Source organism: Odontomachus brunneus, unplaced genomic scaffold (assembly GCF_010583005.1).
Source record: "Odontomachus brunneus isolate Ranch 3 - 2012 unplaced genomic scaffold, Obru_v1 Obru_scaffold_031, whole genome shotgun sequence".
NCBI lineage: Eukaryota > Metazoa > Arthropoda > Insecta > Hymenoptera > Formicidae > Odontomachus > Odontomachus brunneus.
In genome coordinates this window covers 2514499-2531349 of record NW_022639481.1, presented here as the reverse complement: position 1 = coordinate 2531349, position 16851 = coordinate 2514499, and the positions used below count along the sequence as shown (strand labels likewise).

Genomic DNA, 16851 nt, shown 5'->3' with positions numbered 1-16851 from the left:
CTTCGTTCGCGTACGGTATTGAGCTATTTATGATTAGTGCGATCGGCTTTCAATTCGTAAATTTTTCATGCAATTCACGAGTCGCGCGTGTGTTTCTAAAATTACAAAATGTATCGTACCGCGAGTGTGTCTGCGAAGTGAGAGAACTAGTCGTACTTTGACAGACATTATCGTGCGAATTTGTTTAGTGAACTTGTAATTCCGTTTCGAGATATAAAGTGACAGTCAACGTGAAGTAGGACGCCACGCATCTCACAGTATGCAGCCACGAATTTCTTTGATGGATGTCGGTGGACCTAACTGGACATCGGTGGACTTCACGAGGGATGGTGAGTGCTGAATTTCAACTCACTAAGTGAGTTTTCCGTAGTGCATGCATAATAGTAAATCGCATCGATTTTCAACGATTAGATTAGATTTAGTGGCAATATTTTATAACGTGTTACAATATATCATAATACTGAATATGAAAACCCAACAGGAAATTGTGAAAATATTATTATATAAGATTTTAAACGATGAGCAACAATTTTGAGACATCCTGCATAGTTTTTATTGTTAGAGAATATTTTTTATTATTATATTTTTTATTATTAGAGAATATTTTTTTATGCTATGCGGCTAAACTGAATACAGAAGCAGAATGAAATTTAGATACATTTAGATAGCGCGTTCATGGTCCGAAAGTTCAACACTTCTTTAATTTTAGTTATTGAAAATCTTGATACGCGGAATTTTAACAATATATAACGCGTCAACTTCGAAATGTTCAGTCGATAGAAATTTTGATCTTTAGAGAACTGGTTTTGAATTCCTCAAATTCTGAAATTTGAACACTCGGAGTTTCTTATCTTCATAAATTTGAATCCGTAAAATAATTATTCTGCATAGAGACAACTCAACTCTGTATATGTCTTCATCTCTGTATGATATCTTCCGACACGTGCTCTTGCGACTTGTAAATTACGCGTGTGCGCGTTCGTCCTAAGTCCGGCCGCAAATTGAACTAAAGACTGATTGAAAGGATAAAGGAACTATGTTACATCTTTACACTGTAAAAAATCTTGCGTACACAGTACGTAAACAAATATTTCAAAAGGTCCACTCTAAATTTTGTGTAAAAAATAACTCATTTATATGTTATTCGTGTGTTATTTACATTATGTACTAGTCTGTACATAATGCAAATAACACACGAATGAATACATGAATGAGTTATTTTTTACACAAAATTTAGAGTGGACCTTTTGAAACATTTGTTTACGTACTGTATATACGCAAGATTTTTTACAGTGTAAAGATATAACATAGTTCCTTTATCCTTTCAATCAGTCTTTAGTTCAATTTGCGGCCGGACTTAGGACGAACGCGCACACGCGTAATTTACAAGTCGCAAGAGCACGTGTCGGAAGATATCACGTGCCCGTAATAGTTTCCGAATGTACACCCTCCATTACACGCGCAGGGCCCTAGTGATTCATTTGAATTGCCGTCGCTCCCTTACTCGATTCGTGGACTATGCGAAACGTATTGTCGACTGTCGCTATCGATATCGTGGCGTTTCTCTTTATTATGGAAATCTTGCGCAGAAAAAGCCCTCGGGACGAAAAAAAGACGAGGATGCGGATCGTTAATGAGGGCGAATATGCTCGCCCACGTTCGACGTATGAAATTTTCCCATGAGAGCACGCCGCCGGGATATTAATTGTCGCGTCGTTGCGGGGGCGGCATCTTCAATTTGTTTCGTTATTAAATCGTGGGCGTCGATCGAGATTTCGTTGACTCATTAGATGTATTTATTATAACAGGAAATTAGGAAGAAATTTTAAAAGCTATTTGATCCGAATATTTCAAGTATTAAGAATGTTGTTCAATATTAGTTATTTAATTAATTACTACATGCGAAATAACATCGTTTCATTATTAGGAGGAGAATTTAATTTGTAAATATTGCAAAAATTTGGAAAGTACAAAATTAGCTCATCAAAACTTTGATGACAGACCAACTCCGCGGCCAATATAACCTGCAACGATTTCCAATAAACTTTTAAATTGTGAAATTTCCACACAGAATTGAGCTAATTATATTTCTCTCTAAAAATTCTTGTTCTGAAAAGAATAAGATTATCAAGGTAGATTCTCACTGAATTTGATAAAGTTAATTATTTATTATTATTTGAGATTCCGTTACGCGAATTCATTATCGCGCTGCAACTTCATTATCAGCCCAAATTCACCAAACTGCCTCTAATGAAGGCCCAAGTTACAATGGTGCAATATGTGCTGCAGAGCTTTCATCCCTCGAAAACGCGGAAAACGTATAAAATTGCCGCATGATTGTTGCAATAACGTGTCGACATAAAAAAAGGATATAAAAAAAGCGCTAACTCTCAGAGGTCGAGACGGGCGTGTTGGCCGCAGGGTTGTAAGTTAACCCCGCTAACTGGTCGCGGAACACGAGCGTCCCCTGCGGGGGGCCTCACCGTCGGGGGTGTTCGTTATACGACGAGCCCTTTGAGAGGGTCACGTGCCCGTGTGGCGGCCCCCTCAACCCGATATCGTATTTGTACAACACGCACGACCATTATTGCAATACGCCTGTTTGTGTGTTTTGCGCAGTCTTTGTACGCCTCCACCCTCTGCATGATCCGTTCTTTCTCCCTCTCTGCATCTTTCTATCTCCCCACGTTTCCCCATCTCTTTCTTCCTCCCCGTTACGTCTCCGCCTCCCCCACAATTCTTTTTTACTCTTTCTCATGGCTTTCACCCTGCTCTCTTTTACTTCCCACATACTATCGGTAATTGTTTATTGAACATCTTAACGAAGCAGATACGTGATTTATTGTTTTAAATAGTTTTCTTTTGTACAAATTAATATTCATTTCTCGGTAGGAACGTTATTTGGTTATCTTGGTATTTTTTGCATTTGTTTTACTTTCTCATTTATTTCCGTTTTTGCCCTCTTTACATTTTTTGAGCTTATAATTTCTCCTCGTAGTTTTCGCGTACTTGTTGTTGAAGTTCTTATTGCGAACGGCGGGTCATTATTGTTCCGTGAAACAATGAGCACTCGCGATCAGCAGGAGGGTAGATCCAGCCTCCCTCGCTTCGACGGGTCACGTGGGAAACGTCCTGGCTTTTTAGTTGGGCGTAACGCAGCTTTTTGTCTCAAGCATCGTGGGACGTGAGAAGACGTCTGTCGCGCCTCAATTAGATTCAATCCCTTTGATGACGCGGCTCTCTTGGCCAACAGCTTCATCAATGCGTCAATTCTACCTTATAACAATACTTTATCTTGCGTAATAGGTGGAAAGATGACTCATAGATAGAAAGATTATTGTCTATTAAGCACACACTCTTGCCTTTCTTATTATTCTAAATTACGTAACAGACGGGTCTATTCAACATCATCACGTAATTTAAACAATATCCAATTAAACTAGAAATAAATATAGCACTCCTTGAACTCTTATTCTTCATGTTCGGCCGGTGACAGTCTTCGAAGTGTACCACATTGCTAAATTTGATAAGATGACGATATAACAATACGATATGTAACATAATGATAAATTTAAAAAATCAACTTGTTCGTCTAATATAGGATAATTATTCCATTATATCTAATGGAATTATTGAACGTATGTATCATCATATTCTTCATCATTACGAAACAAAATCATATCGCAGGTATTCAAGTAGTGCTCGTAGCAGGGCTGCACGATGAACGATTGTAAAGCGAACCTGTTCTAGAAGAAAAGGTTCGTGCAATATTCGCGTTGGAATAAGATCATCGCGCGATCGCGTAAAAAGAAATTATCCATTCAATCCGGCAAACACACCGAACTCGCTAACCCGTTGCGATTCTCTCGCAACATCGTCCCGTAACAGCCATTTCGATCATGTATACAAATGTTCCGGCGATTTAATTGAGCCATTGCAAGATCACAATAGCATGTCAATCGAGCGAACCGCGAGCCATCAGCCGGAGCCTTCCTCGGACTCGCTCTTCATGGGTGGCTGGAGGCAGTCCGAAGTGGGCCGCATCGTATAAATAGCGGAACCTTTATCGTATCTCCCGCGGTGGTACCCGTGGCCGTCTTCGGGCGTGCACGCGCGCCCTCGGTCTCTCTCTCTTTCGGTGCCCTCGCCGCTCTCTTCGGCTTCTCGGTGTCGTGCACGGCCGTTCGAACGTAGATGATGGGATGACGGACCGCGGGCGTGTCCGAGTAGCCGATACCGGGCGCGTGATCGGGAGACCTCCCGGGGCCGACCACCCTCGAGGGGCCACGAGGGTCGACTTGTTAGCCAGACACAACGGGCTCTCGAACTAACGGAGTGCTCTCCTCAGCCGACGACAGCTACGAGCCGACAATGTTTCTGCCCTGCACCTTCGTACATATCGCCTTGCGCGCGTCCGAGCGCGTCGCGAAATACCTCGTGTTTGCATTGCGCGAATTCTCGTTCTCTTTCTCTCGTCTGGAACGATTTTTCTTTCTCGAGCAGGTTCTCCTCGCGATCCTCGTAACTCTGCTTCGAACTCTGCTACTTGAACACTTGCCATGTGACTTTACTTCCTGATGAGAGAGATGGAGAGTGTTCTCTAAATTTTTTGGAGTGAAATTTCACTCGAAAACTGGAATGACCATCGAGACGTTCGAATTCGAGTGATTTTCCACTCTTATATGAATCCTTTACTCCAGGTCGTTGATTGATCATTTTCACTCGAAACTAAGGATTGAATCTGATATGTTCCATCTTCAGAGGAACTCTGATTCACTCTGGTCGATTGGAGCATTCACTCATATGGAGTCAGAATCCACTCTAAGCTTGAATGAAACATTCATTCTTACGGTTTCGAGTGGCACTACTTTTACTGTTACTATGATATGATATAATATGATTCAATGACACAATTGTGAACGTGGACTATAAATTTACTCTTTAAATTCGTCATATTATATCACCATGTTTATAATATTATTATTATTACCATGTTATGTCTTTCGTATTGTCTGCTAATTTAATCTCTCAGTTTCGTATAATCTCCGTTTTTGTCCTGCATATCCTAATATAATAATGACTGCGAGTTATTGTCGTTACGACATGACTTGCACAGTAACATGATCTGTTCGATGACGCACTTAATCACGAATCTGTCAGTCGATGGCGGATGTAAAATGTAATAACATTTATGTGCGTAACGTTCTAAATTTAAATGCAATCAAAGTGCATAACAATTTGCACTCCGTTTTCACGGAATATATTTTTTCCTCCTCGTATCTCGCCTGCACGTGTTGGTAACTCCCACTCGTGTGTCGAGTTGTCTGTCGCTTCGTGAACTCGATGACCTCCTTTATCTGCAAACACGATTATTCAAGGCCGTGGTGTGGTGCAATCTCGATTGGCTATTCTTGAGATGATTCTTCAAATAATAGCACTGCAGTGCATAGTAGTGCAATTTTAATGACGGAGAGTCACTACTTGAAAAAATAACGGAGAAAAATAGTGCACTTAATTTTATTTGATACATACCATTCTTTCTCTCGACATATTTCTTGTAAGGGCCAGAAAATAGATCCTAGACGCAGATTTCGGTGTACTAGCGAACTTCGGTAGTGGACTTTGTGTGAGCGGGTTCATATATTCTCCCAGCGGTGTGGTTAAACAAATTTCTCGGGCGACTTCTGGGACTCCTAGGTTTCTACGAAAAAATGTGATTATTGGTCCAAAGTTCGGACCGAGAGCGAAACCGTGTACGTCCGGGCCGCCTTAATGAAGGTACATTCTTCTCTCGGTCGCCGATCAAGATATCCCCCGTATAAATCGAATGCTTTTCACTGAGGCTCAATCAAGCCATACGGTAGCTTAAAAAATGCCACGGTGTTAGGTCCCGATTAGGATCATAAAGAATTAGCAAGTCAAGCCTCTACGCGAACCGTGCGACCAATCGTTGATATTGACCGTGACAAAACGAGGAAGGAACAAAGAAATACAGGTGGAATCAAATTTAATTCAAACCACCATGTGTCTCTGTTTATTCTGATCTTTCGCGATGTATATGAACAAAAATCTAACGTAGCTTTTGGACCATTTGTTATTCTCTCTCTGTCTTTTACATCAAATTTGAATTTTCTTAAATGAGGACGCGTCTGTCATTTGACAAGTTTATTAGTTCATTTTTGTAGCTCAACCATTCTTCACCCATTTAAGTTCTTCGGTCGTTCAGGTCGCGTATTAAAATTTGAATCCAATCGACATGTTCTATGTCTATTCTTAGCGCGTAGTAATACGCGTTCATTCACTGGCGAGAAACCAGTTTCACTTTTACTTCCTCTCACCGATAATTCCAGACGTATCATTTACCAAATTCGAAATGAAGCGTCAGATATATGACTCTATTTCGAAGGCGTAAGCGCGATAACTTTGTCGTCGAATTAAAAATTTCCCTCGGCGCGGAGATAAGGTAAAGGATGAGAATGAGCGGCGAGATATACGGAAAGCAGTTCGGTTCTTGAATATATCCAGCGAACGGAATGTCTTAGGACACTGCCCACAGGCATACTAACGAATCCCGGGGTCGTTATCCTCCTCTTAATTAATGGCCATTCTCGTCTTCTTCCGCGCGTCCTTACTCTCGCTCTCGTGTCGACGATGATAATGCCCTTGCTATCCTCTATCCCTTCTCTCCTTACTCTCCTGCACCCCTATTCGCCCTCTCTCTTTCTCTTTCTTTCTCCTCCCCTCTTTTTCTTTTTCTGTCTTCCGCTCTCTTCGGCTTCTTCTGCAGCTACGCGTTTTGCGAGACTCCGCCGAGTAGCGACCTAAGCGTAATCAGGCGAAGCACGTAAATTAAAGTCTCGTCTCAGCCGACCTACCTCGGTGCGTCCCACTGACCCCATTTCCTCTCGCACTCTTCCCCACTTCTATCGAGTGAAAAGGACGCTGAAGGATTCGAGTCGGTTAAGGGTCTGTCTTGTAGAGAGAAGACGCCAGACGATCGCACGACAAGAAAAACACAGAGATGAACCTGAAGAGATTCATGGATCTTTAACTCTCCCTTCCCCCTGAGCCTCTGAATCTCTTCTAAATCTCTGGATTTTTTATTTTAATCGGATTTGCATGTTCAAATATTTTTTTTATAATTCAACCGTGTACTCTACAGCTTCTTAAAAGTTTCCAATTAATGATTTCTTAAATATTTCACATTTTTGGTTTCTGATATTCCTAGATTCAGACATTATTAAAATTTTAGCTCTCTATATTTATAGCTTTTTGGGATTTGAAACTTCCGTGTCTTTTTTAATCCTTGGGACCTTCGATTTTCAAAAGCTTTAGATGCTTAGATTCCTAGATAATTCAATTTTCAGGTTCCAAGATGATTATAATTTCTTTCCTAAATTCATAAATTTTTATATACTAAAATTTTTTAATCCGCGAATTTTAAGAGAATTAGTCAAAGAAAAGAAGGGAAGTAGACGAATATAGACGAAGAAAGCAGACATTTCGCGGACAAGGACGTTCACGTGGAGGGGGATCGAGTGAAAGAGAAAAAGACAGTAGTAGACGAAGAGGAGTTGGAAGAGGAACGGAGAAAGAGAGAAAAAAGGGTCAAACTCGTTTTCGTTTTCGTCGCTAATTAGACTCGTTAACCGCCTCTTCTGGCGTAGCAGGCGTAGCCATAACCGGGCGACTTCTCTCTTCGGCTCCGCGGAGAGGAAACGAACGGAACACGGCCACCACCGATGCTCAGAGGCTAGTTTGTTCTCGTCGCCCAGTCCTCCAGGGTGCGTTTGCCTTGATCGCCCCTCTCGGCTATCCGACATGCGTGCAGCATTCGCGCAAAATTGCACCTGCGACCCTCTGCCTTTGCCCTGCCTTTCGCTGTCCCCCTCTTTCTCTCTTGGAATGTTCGTCGACGAAGTGTGCGAGGGAAAACGTCTTCAAGATGACGGTGGTTGGTGGTTGTGTTGATGGTCGTGATGGTTGTTTGTGAACTGCTAAAAATGATATCTGCGTGCTATTGATTCCGTAACTCTGTTTGTGATGAAGCTTGTAAAGAGCGGAATAACGTGAAAGCGAAAGGTTTGGTTGGATGATCCTCAGATTTCTAATTAGATGTTACGTAGCTTGTTGAACTAGGCGTTGCTGTTAGTAGTTAGTTCCGAATAAAGAAAGAGATATCTCGAGGAAAGTATGAGAATAAGAATGGCAAAGTTGAAGTCTGAAGTTTTCACACGCGTTACGGAAGTTTTAATGAAGCTCCATTTAAGTGATTTGCTCGACAAGTACAATTGACGGAATGGTTTAAAAAGAGAGGTAAGGAGAAATATAAAGCAAGTATTAAGTTGGACTTGTTTGAAGGATTATTGCTACTACTTATTAATTAGGGGATATTGTTCGATTTTTGTAAGCTGAACTCTCTCATTTTCTCTTCCTCTCAGTATATATTTTTTCAGATATTCAAATTGTAGTACTTGCAAAATTTACCGATGTTGATTATTTCTGGTACGTTTTAGGTAACTTAAATTCCGAAATCTTTCGAGTCTGCAATTTTATGTTAAATGTTCCAAATTTGTATGTTTCAAATCCTTTAATTGTTTGACTTTTAGGATTCTCTCTTTGTAGTGTGTCGATTGCGTTATCTTGCCATGCATCCACTAACACAACCAATACGCGCTAGCCTAGGTTCGCGCTGTGGAAAATCGCGGCGGGCCGATACATTCATTCATCATGCGGTCTCTTCATCGTGTAACACGCTGAAAAATGATGCTTATCTCGCGGTTGGCTCATGGCGCACCCGATGTTCATTTTACCATCGGCTTATCAGCGATCAGTTAACCGCTCGGTGTCTCAATCTACTTCGTCCTAGAAAGAGAGAGACGGAGAGCGATAGAAAGAGAAAGGAAAGACATCCTGCCGCCGCGGCGCGGATCACGTGTACGTGTGACCCGTCACTTTTCCAGATTGGTAACGCCGATTCCTGGTCCTCTTCTCGTCCTGCTTGTCCTTTTTTAATCAGGTAGCTGACCATTAGTCTCACATATTCTAGATGGCATCCCGATCCAGCATAACCATTTCCTCTCGCTGAACGAGGATACGGCATGCCTCATGAAACCAATCCGCGCCTGTCAGCATCGACGGTCCTTATCGGCGACGTGATTAATTATTTTCGCGAAGGATGCCTTGATATTCGCTCGCGATACGCATTCCTTTTCGCCGCGAACCACTTGTCGGCAAATCCTTGCGCGGTCTGCGTCTGTGTTGTCGGTTGCAAATACGGAGTGTCCGAGAGTTTTTATTTTGCAAATTGCGGCATTATAGAAATTTAATGGTCTTCCTTGGAATTCAGTCTTATACCTGGAATCTTAAATATTTAAGTCGATAAAATGTAGATCTCTTTGAGTTCTATTTTACAGAAGTAGAAAATCGACGTTGAAATCTTTGGAATCTTGTAATTTCTAATGCCTATAACGCATGAAGGAATCTACTTCTCTTTAGTTCCTTTTGTTATCTATTCTTACACTGAAAGAAGAAAATGGTTGATCTAACTAAAATTATAGTTATTTTCGATTCCATATTTTTTGATTGTTCTAACACGAAAATGGTAGTAATAAGATGTATATAAAGTTGTTATCACTAACATCATAATAGTATTTAATAAAAATGATTTTCTTGAATTTATAATAAATATTTGTCTGTGTGATTATAGTCACGAATACCAAACATTTTTTTCTCAGTGTAGTCTGCTCAAGCATATCTGTATCACAGTCTTTATTTTTCATGTTTAAATTTGTCACGTTTTCAGCTTGAAATTATAAAATTTAAAATTGTAACTTTTCCGCAAAATTTAAAATTGTAACTCTTCCGCAAAATCTTCCCAACTTCGTGCAAAATAGGAAAATCCCGTCAATTTTATTTCCACATTATTCTTGTACAATTCATAAATTCAAGTGCTGCATACCAATGCATGGGTGGATGTCTTTGACTGTTTATTTGCTGAGCGATGCATGATATCGTATTTCTTACATAAAGCGGACATTGACGTTCGCTATAGGGTCTAATACTCGCGGTGGGCGGCCATATTGGATCGTGATATGGGCCCGCAATTAAGGCCGAGTAGGCCACCCGGGCTCGGAGGAGCGCGATAAGGTTCGCCGTGGCCGCGTCTCAGGGCTAAGCTTGACCTTCTTGGCCCCCTTCGTTCCTCGCTGCGCTGGAGGTTAGGTCACGATTAAGTACCGATTGGGTGGGCCTAATAACCGGGGACTGTATGCAGAACTTTCATCGAGGATACGTCGACCCGCGACGGATCGAGAAAATCATTTTATGGTCGCTTACATAACGTTATTTATTTTCTGGAGTACTTGGGCGTTGAAGTAATTTTACATAGAGCACCAGGATTATGGATACTTCAGATTGAGAATGTTAAATCAATATTTGTCAACTCATTTGTCTATTTGATTCGTTAAGCAACAACATTTTATCCTGATAAAACATCTTTCAAGATTACAAACAATAGAATCTTGGCAAGATGATCAATTTTTACTTCTTTTACATTTTTATCTCTTTAATCTGAAGTATTACAATTTATGTCGTGAATTATTTTTAATAATTGTTACAGTTAAACATGTCTATCCGGGCGTCTAATACATAATATTTTACGGGGATCTTTATAGGAGAATTCGACGACAAAACTCGTCTTCTCTCTTTCAGTATGGTCGTGTCGTCCGATCAGATAAACATGCGCGCCTCGGCATGCAAATCCTAAACGAACTAATGAAGATTAAGAATGGTCGTGGTAAAAGAGTTCGCCTCATTTCGAAAACATCTCTGTTTCAACGATCCCGCGACGCCGCGCATTCCTGTGAGATCCGGGCTCCCGCAGCCATTGTCTATATAGGATTTAATAGTGTCAAGCCCGCAGGACCTCCTAAGGCGAGCTTTGGCTAACCACCAGGTTAAATCTATCTTGCAGCCCGTCATCGCGGGGTGGGACGCAACGGTAGCCACCTGAGATTATCATCTTCAACGGTAGCGATGAAGGATTCCTCTTAATAGCTCGACGAATTTTTTAGACATCTTTCAAACGCTTCCTCGTATCCCTTCCTGGAATCGGTCGTTTTGTAATATTTTAGTCGACCAGGATCAATGAGTGAGCCTCTTAATTCCGGTGGGACGTGGCAGGAACGAAGGATTCAGTAACGGTTTCAAAAGTTAACGAGATGAATATGGGCGTGAGACAGAAGGAGATCCTGAGAATAAAAAGGGGCACACTTGGAAGGGCCGCCGTGGTATTTATATGTATTAGAAAAAGAGCAAAATCGCGCGAATGGGAGTTTTAGGAATCGCGAATGTAGATCTTCAAGTTAAGCGTACTTTAATTTTACTATATGCACGCAATCTATCTATTTTATTTCAAATTTATCTCAATGACATTTTTATACATTGTCAAAACAATGTGATGTTTCGCGTATATTAACTCGATTATTTGAATGTTCTCAACATACACATCGACATATACAGGATAGTCGGAAAGTGGAAGGGCTCAGGCATGGACAATTATTAGAACCTCCAGTGAAATTTATTCGCGTGCATCGCGAAATAAATACGCGCGTCCGAGGGCCCTCTTTATCCTTCTAAGCGGCGCTAAAACGTGAACGCGTCGGCGGAGAGCGAGGGGCCCAGTCCGCCCTCAGGGTCCTTCGCCCACTGCCCCCTTCTTCCTCCCGCGCGCTCGCGCCAAATGAACCATACCTGAACTTATTTCCACTCCCATCCCATTCGCCGGGTTCGTCCAAGCGCGAGGTGATAAATCACCGCGCCATAAACAACCAATATTTCTCGTCGAATGTTTACCGAGTACGCTTTAAATGCCTTGTTAAAACAAACCTACGCCCGTGCGAGGTGGACTGCGCCCTTTTTGCCTTCCCCTCTCCCTTCCTCGTCCTGCACCTATGCCCATCCGACGAGTATATATCACGACCGACGCCGACGTAAACTCTCTCCCTGACCCTTGGCGAAACCTCGCCTTCGCATCGGCAAGGAAGGTGGTAGGTTAAGGGACGCACACATGAGGTTACCACGCGGAAGCGATACCTCATGGCGCGCCTTTATGTTTGTTTAGAGAAAGATGAGGCGAGAAAAACGACTAAAAGTGCGGATCGCCGTCAGGTTGTGTAACTGTTACGAATTGACCTTTTCGATACGATCTTCCTTCACTGAGAGAAAAATCGAAATATCCCGCGCGAACGATTTTCCATGTTCCTACAGTGCAGGTCGTCCAGGTGAGCGGGTCAAACGCTTCAAAGAATCTATGATCTTTAAAAAATGTATAATTATAAGAATATCCTACCATGCTCGTTTCTGATAAAATATTTAACATTTGCATTACTGCTTGAAATTTTGCAGTCTGGAATTTATATTCGAGAATCATTTGGTGTGAAATGGAGTACGAATCGCGAATAAATTTTCCTTTGAATTTAATGATCGTCCATACCGCTTTCATATTATGCCACAGAATATCGTAGAAACGTGAAGGCAATCTACAGTCGAAAAAGTCAATAATGAATAATCAGAAAAGAGCAATATGTGTTGTGGCGGCAGGGAAAGGTTGAGCAGGCGGCTTTATATTTACCGTTGTACACCGCCGCGCTTCTCTATTTTTCCCAGGAAAAGTCCCAAAGTTATGGGGAAAGACGCGGGGTCGGGGCGTGTCCCATGGCTCATCATTCGATTGAGTTATAGCGCGTTAAGAAGCCGAACTTCTCGGGGCCGCACTCCTCCGAAGGGCCTAAACGCCACTTCGGAACAAATCGCGCCCACGAAAGGAGCCGGTCGGAAGGCGAGATGAAATTAGTGATGAATAGCTTCTCGTCGATGACCTACCGCTCTCCCGCGTGTAAATGCTTCGTTAAACCACTCGAAAGAGAGATAGCTAGAGGGAGTGAGAGAGAGAAAGAGGTGGAAGGGGAGGTCAAATCACTTGACTCGTACAGGAAATGAGCTGCCTCGTCTTCGCACGGACTAAGGAACGAGTATCGCAAGTTCCTAATCTACGGGCTACACGTATACCAGGCTACTTGACAAGCAATCGAACACAGTCTAGTTGGTCGCGTGAGTTTCAAGTCGAAAAATTTTCGTCACGATACGATAGTCTGTCAAGTCGAACGTTTGCGCGCGTTTCTCGCAAATTTCTCCTTCTTCGACATTTCAGATCGTAGATTTAAAATTTAAAAAACTTGGGTCTTCTCTAATTGTCAATAATAATTCGGTTTTAGTATCATTTTATGTATTTTCGTGTCGTGCTTTGATGTAAAAAAATACTTAAAAATTTTTCTTTTCACATATTTCACTTTTGTAATCAATTAGTTGTATCGCCATGTAGACGAATTGCTTAATCTGGTTTCAGCACGTAGTTCTATTTCAATCCTATTAACATAAATCTTCAGCTCGCTGACGGGCACTGACATTTATTGGTGTCACAATTATGCGCTCTCTTCTTTTATTTTCGCGACGCGTATTAATAAAGGGCGGATGAAGAAAATGTGGGATATTTATCTGTGTCCGTTTAGTGGCCGGCTGAGTCACCGGAGGGTATATTCGCGTTCGTGAAGCGTTGCTTGAAAAACACCCTGTAGACATAGCAGACATGGCCACTGCTGGGTTATCAACCGATCGGGAGTAAATCTCTCGGCCACTGTCAGGTTGCGTTCGACAGGTACGATAGCGAATTAACTCCGGAATAAATGGTGCCTCCTAGGAGGTTCCATTCACGAAATTTCTCCCTAGCGACAAGGATTTACCGATTATACACGTTTTTCGAGGATCGAAATCAGCAATCAGAATAAGGATTCGCTTTAAGATTTGCATAAAAAGTAGTGCTTTTCTATATTTATATATCTCGTATGTTTTTTATCTGTTATATTGCACATGTATTTTTTATACATCAAAATAATCCTCTTCGTAATCTTTCATATTTTATTGTTTATTGTAGTTCATTGTAGTATTAAATATTCCAAATTTCGTGTATACTTACAGAGAGATATATCTCGTTGTTTTTTGTACTTAGCTTACTCTCTAGAGGCAATGTGTGTTCGCGAAAGTTCATATGTACATTGTAGCAGCCAATGAGAAAGATGAAGGGAGAAAAAAGCTTCAATTTGCATTGGTCGCCATTCCTCAGCTCCTTTGAATTCCGTCGCTATAGCGACTTTTGTCCAGATCGTGCCACAATGGCCACTATCTCCTCTCCCTCAGCCGACTCTCTTGCTCTTCCTGGAGAGAAACTCGGTGCAAACAAAGAATCCTCCCTGCGCCCTCTTGGAGAAAAGGGCTAAAAAGACGAAAAAGGTCGATACACGAATAAGCGATGCGCCGGTTGGATAATCCGAGAAAAAAGACCGCGAAACGTGAACTCGCACTGTGGCAAACCATCGCCCACCCCTTCTCTTTGCCTACCCATCGGAGATAGGAGCATGTATAGGGTGGATCTTCGAAAACCCACCGGATTTCAGAATTTAGATGATGATGACGCGTGCGCGAAACAAAATACAGCAGGAAAATATTAATTGCAGTTCCATATTTTACAAAATCGCATAACACATCAACACTGAGAATATATTTCACTACAGCATGATAATCACCGCGGCTCACTCGGTATAACGTCGATGACAAAACGCTAAAATAATTTCTTTCCTTGTGCTCAATATAATTAGTAAGAAACTTGCAATTTTAACTCGAAACACACAACACAGAGATATGCAATAAAGTACTCCATATAAAAATAACTAAACGGTTTAGTTATCTCAAAGTTAACCGAAGCGATTACGTAAATGGATTATATAAATAACTGCGATAATTTTAATGAAATTAATCGGACGCTACGCATCGTTAAAACACGATAGCACAAAACGTGACAAACGACACATACGATACATACGACGCGTATCTACCGTATGTATAATGCATTCGTATTCAATGACGACACGCGAAGCGATACTACGGCGTATATCAGATTTGTTTAAGGAAGCTTGGGATTCATTATTCTGCACGTGTTCACGCGTTACATTTTCCAGACATTAACGCGGCTATAATCGCTATCCATGAATAGCATGTACCTCGTAGTTATTCGTAATATCAGTCAATGCCGTTGACAATCGGTGGGTCAAATGCAAATCATGATTTGTCGCAAGATAAATGAATACCTTTTGAAATATTTCGAAACTAAATTCTTTTAAATTATAACGTGCGCGCGCGACCTTTTATTTTTAATATTATTTAATAAAATTCCTTGACACATCGGTTGTACTGATTTACTCGACAATTCACAGTACTTCAACTTGAATTACCGATATCGATACGTCTTTCAATCAAGAGATCCTTCAAAACTTTTCGAAGTAGTGGTGTTAATGTCCGAGAGTAACCGGCTGGAAAAATGAAAGACAAAATCAACTGATGCGAAGTCAGTTTCTGTGAAAATTTATAACTAGTTCCTTACTACTTGAATATTACCCGCGATTTGAGTAATGGATATTCTGGTATAGAGACAGAAACTAGATCTGTACTAATAGTACTACTTCGAAGGGCTGCTCGGAAGTGGATCCCACAGAATCGCGTTCGGCGAGTGACTCGTTAAAGGAGTGAGAGACCATCTCTTCTGCCCTCTCGACGGTCTTCTCGACGAGGATTTACGCGCTCGACGGACCGTTCAGCCACGTAACTTTCGCGAATATTTGGGACCTTTGGAGAACGAGAAAAAGGGTGATCTTGGTCCCGTAGAGTGTAGAGGGCAGGTGAGAGGGGGACAAGAGACAAAGCGAACAAAACGAGCGGCGTGACTGCGGTGGCCAATGAGAGTCCCGCGCAAGGAGACATCGGGATCGAATCAGTTTATGTGCGACAGGTTTTAAAGAGAGAGAGAAAGAGCAACTGAGGGAGGAAAGAGAAAGAGAGAGAGGAAAAGAAAGAACGAGAGAGAGATAGTGAAGGGCCAACCAGACCGCGTACAGTTTGCCAACTCTCCGACCTTCTGGTTCGCCGCCATGGAGAGACATTATTTACAACGAAGACTCTGGTAGACAATGCCGGATACCCGCGCGGCCATCTTTCGTTCCTTTTCTGTTCTCCATATTCAATAGCATCTGCCGCTGCTGTTTCAATGAGAAACACACACACACTCTCTCTCTTTCTCCCTTTTATTCCTCTTTTTTCTCTCTCTCTCTAAATGTGTATAAATATACATACATACACATCACATATAAATTCATTTTTCTAGCTACAGACACATAGAAAATAAAATTATTTAAATGACAAGGTTGTTAAAACAATAGTTGGATTATTTACATCTGTAAGTTTTAATAACTTTTGATATAAAGTTATTCTGTAATTTCCAGCCTTCTGTTATTCATTATTAAATCGACTCTATTTTAATTAATAAGCGCGGAAATATCGTAATGAGGTATCCTATACGTATCAATATTAAAATATAATTAATCGTCCTGATAAAAGGACAACTCCAATTATAGATAATTACAAATGATAATTTGTATCTTGGGATGGATAGAAAACAAAAAGAGTGATGTCCTTCTTTATTCTTGGGAGGGCAAAGAAACGAGATGAAATGGCGTCACGCACCCCTTCGCGAAGGGGTATCCTGTCGGAATAGATCCTTCACGAGCGTCCATTAAACGTGTTCCGGAGACCGCGAATTACGCGAACATAAAGTAGCTGTCATGCATATTCATAACGAGAACTCGGACGGGCGTATATTACACGTATATAAAACGTTCACCGCGAATATCCATTAAAGTTAAATATCCCGTTTATATACACACATAAGTACGTACAAAATTT

The 16851-nt window shown here is 41.4% G+C and overlaps 1 protein-coding gene across 1 annotated transcript in view; it reads left to right on the top strand.

Annotated features, from left to right (window-relative positions):
• The window catches only part of LOC116843273 (mitochondrial inner membrane protein OXA1L), a 155605-nt gene that overhangs the window by 2014 nt on the left and 136740 nt on the right, over nt 1–16851 (top strand). The window lies entirely within an intron of this gene.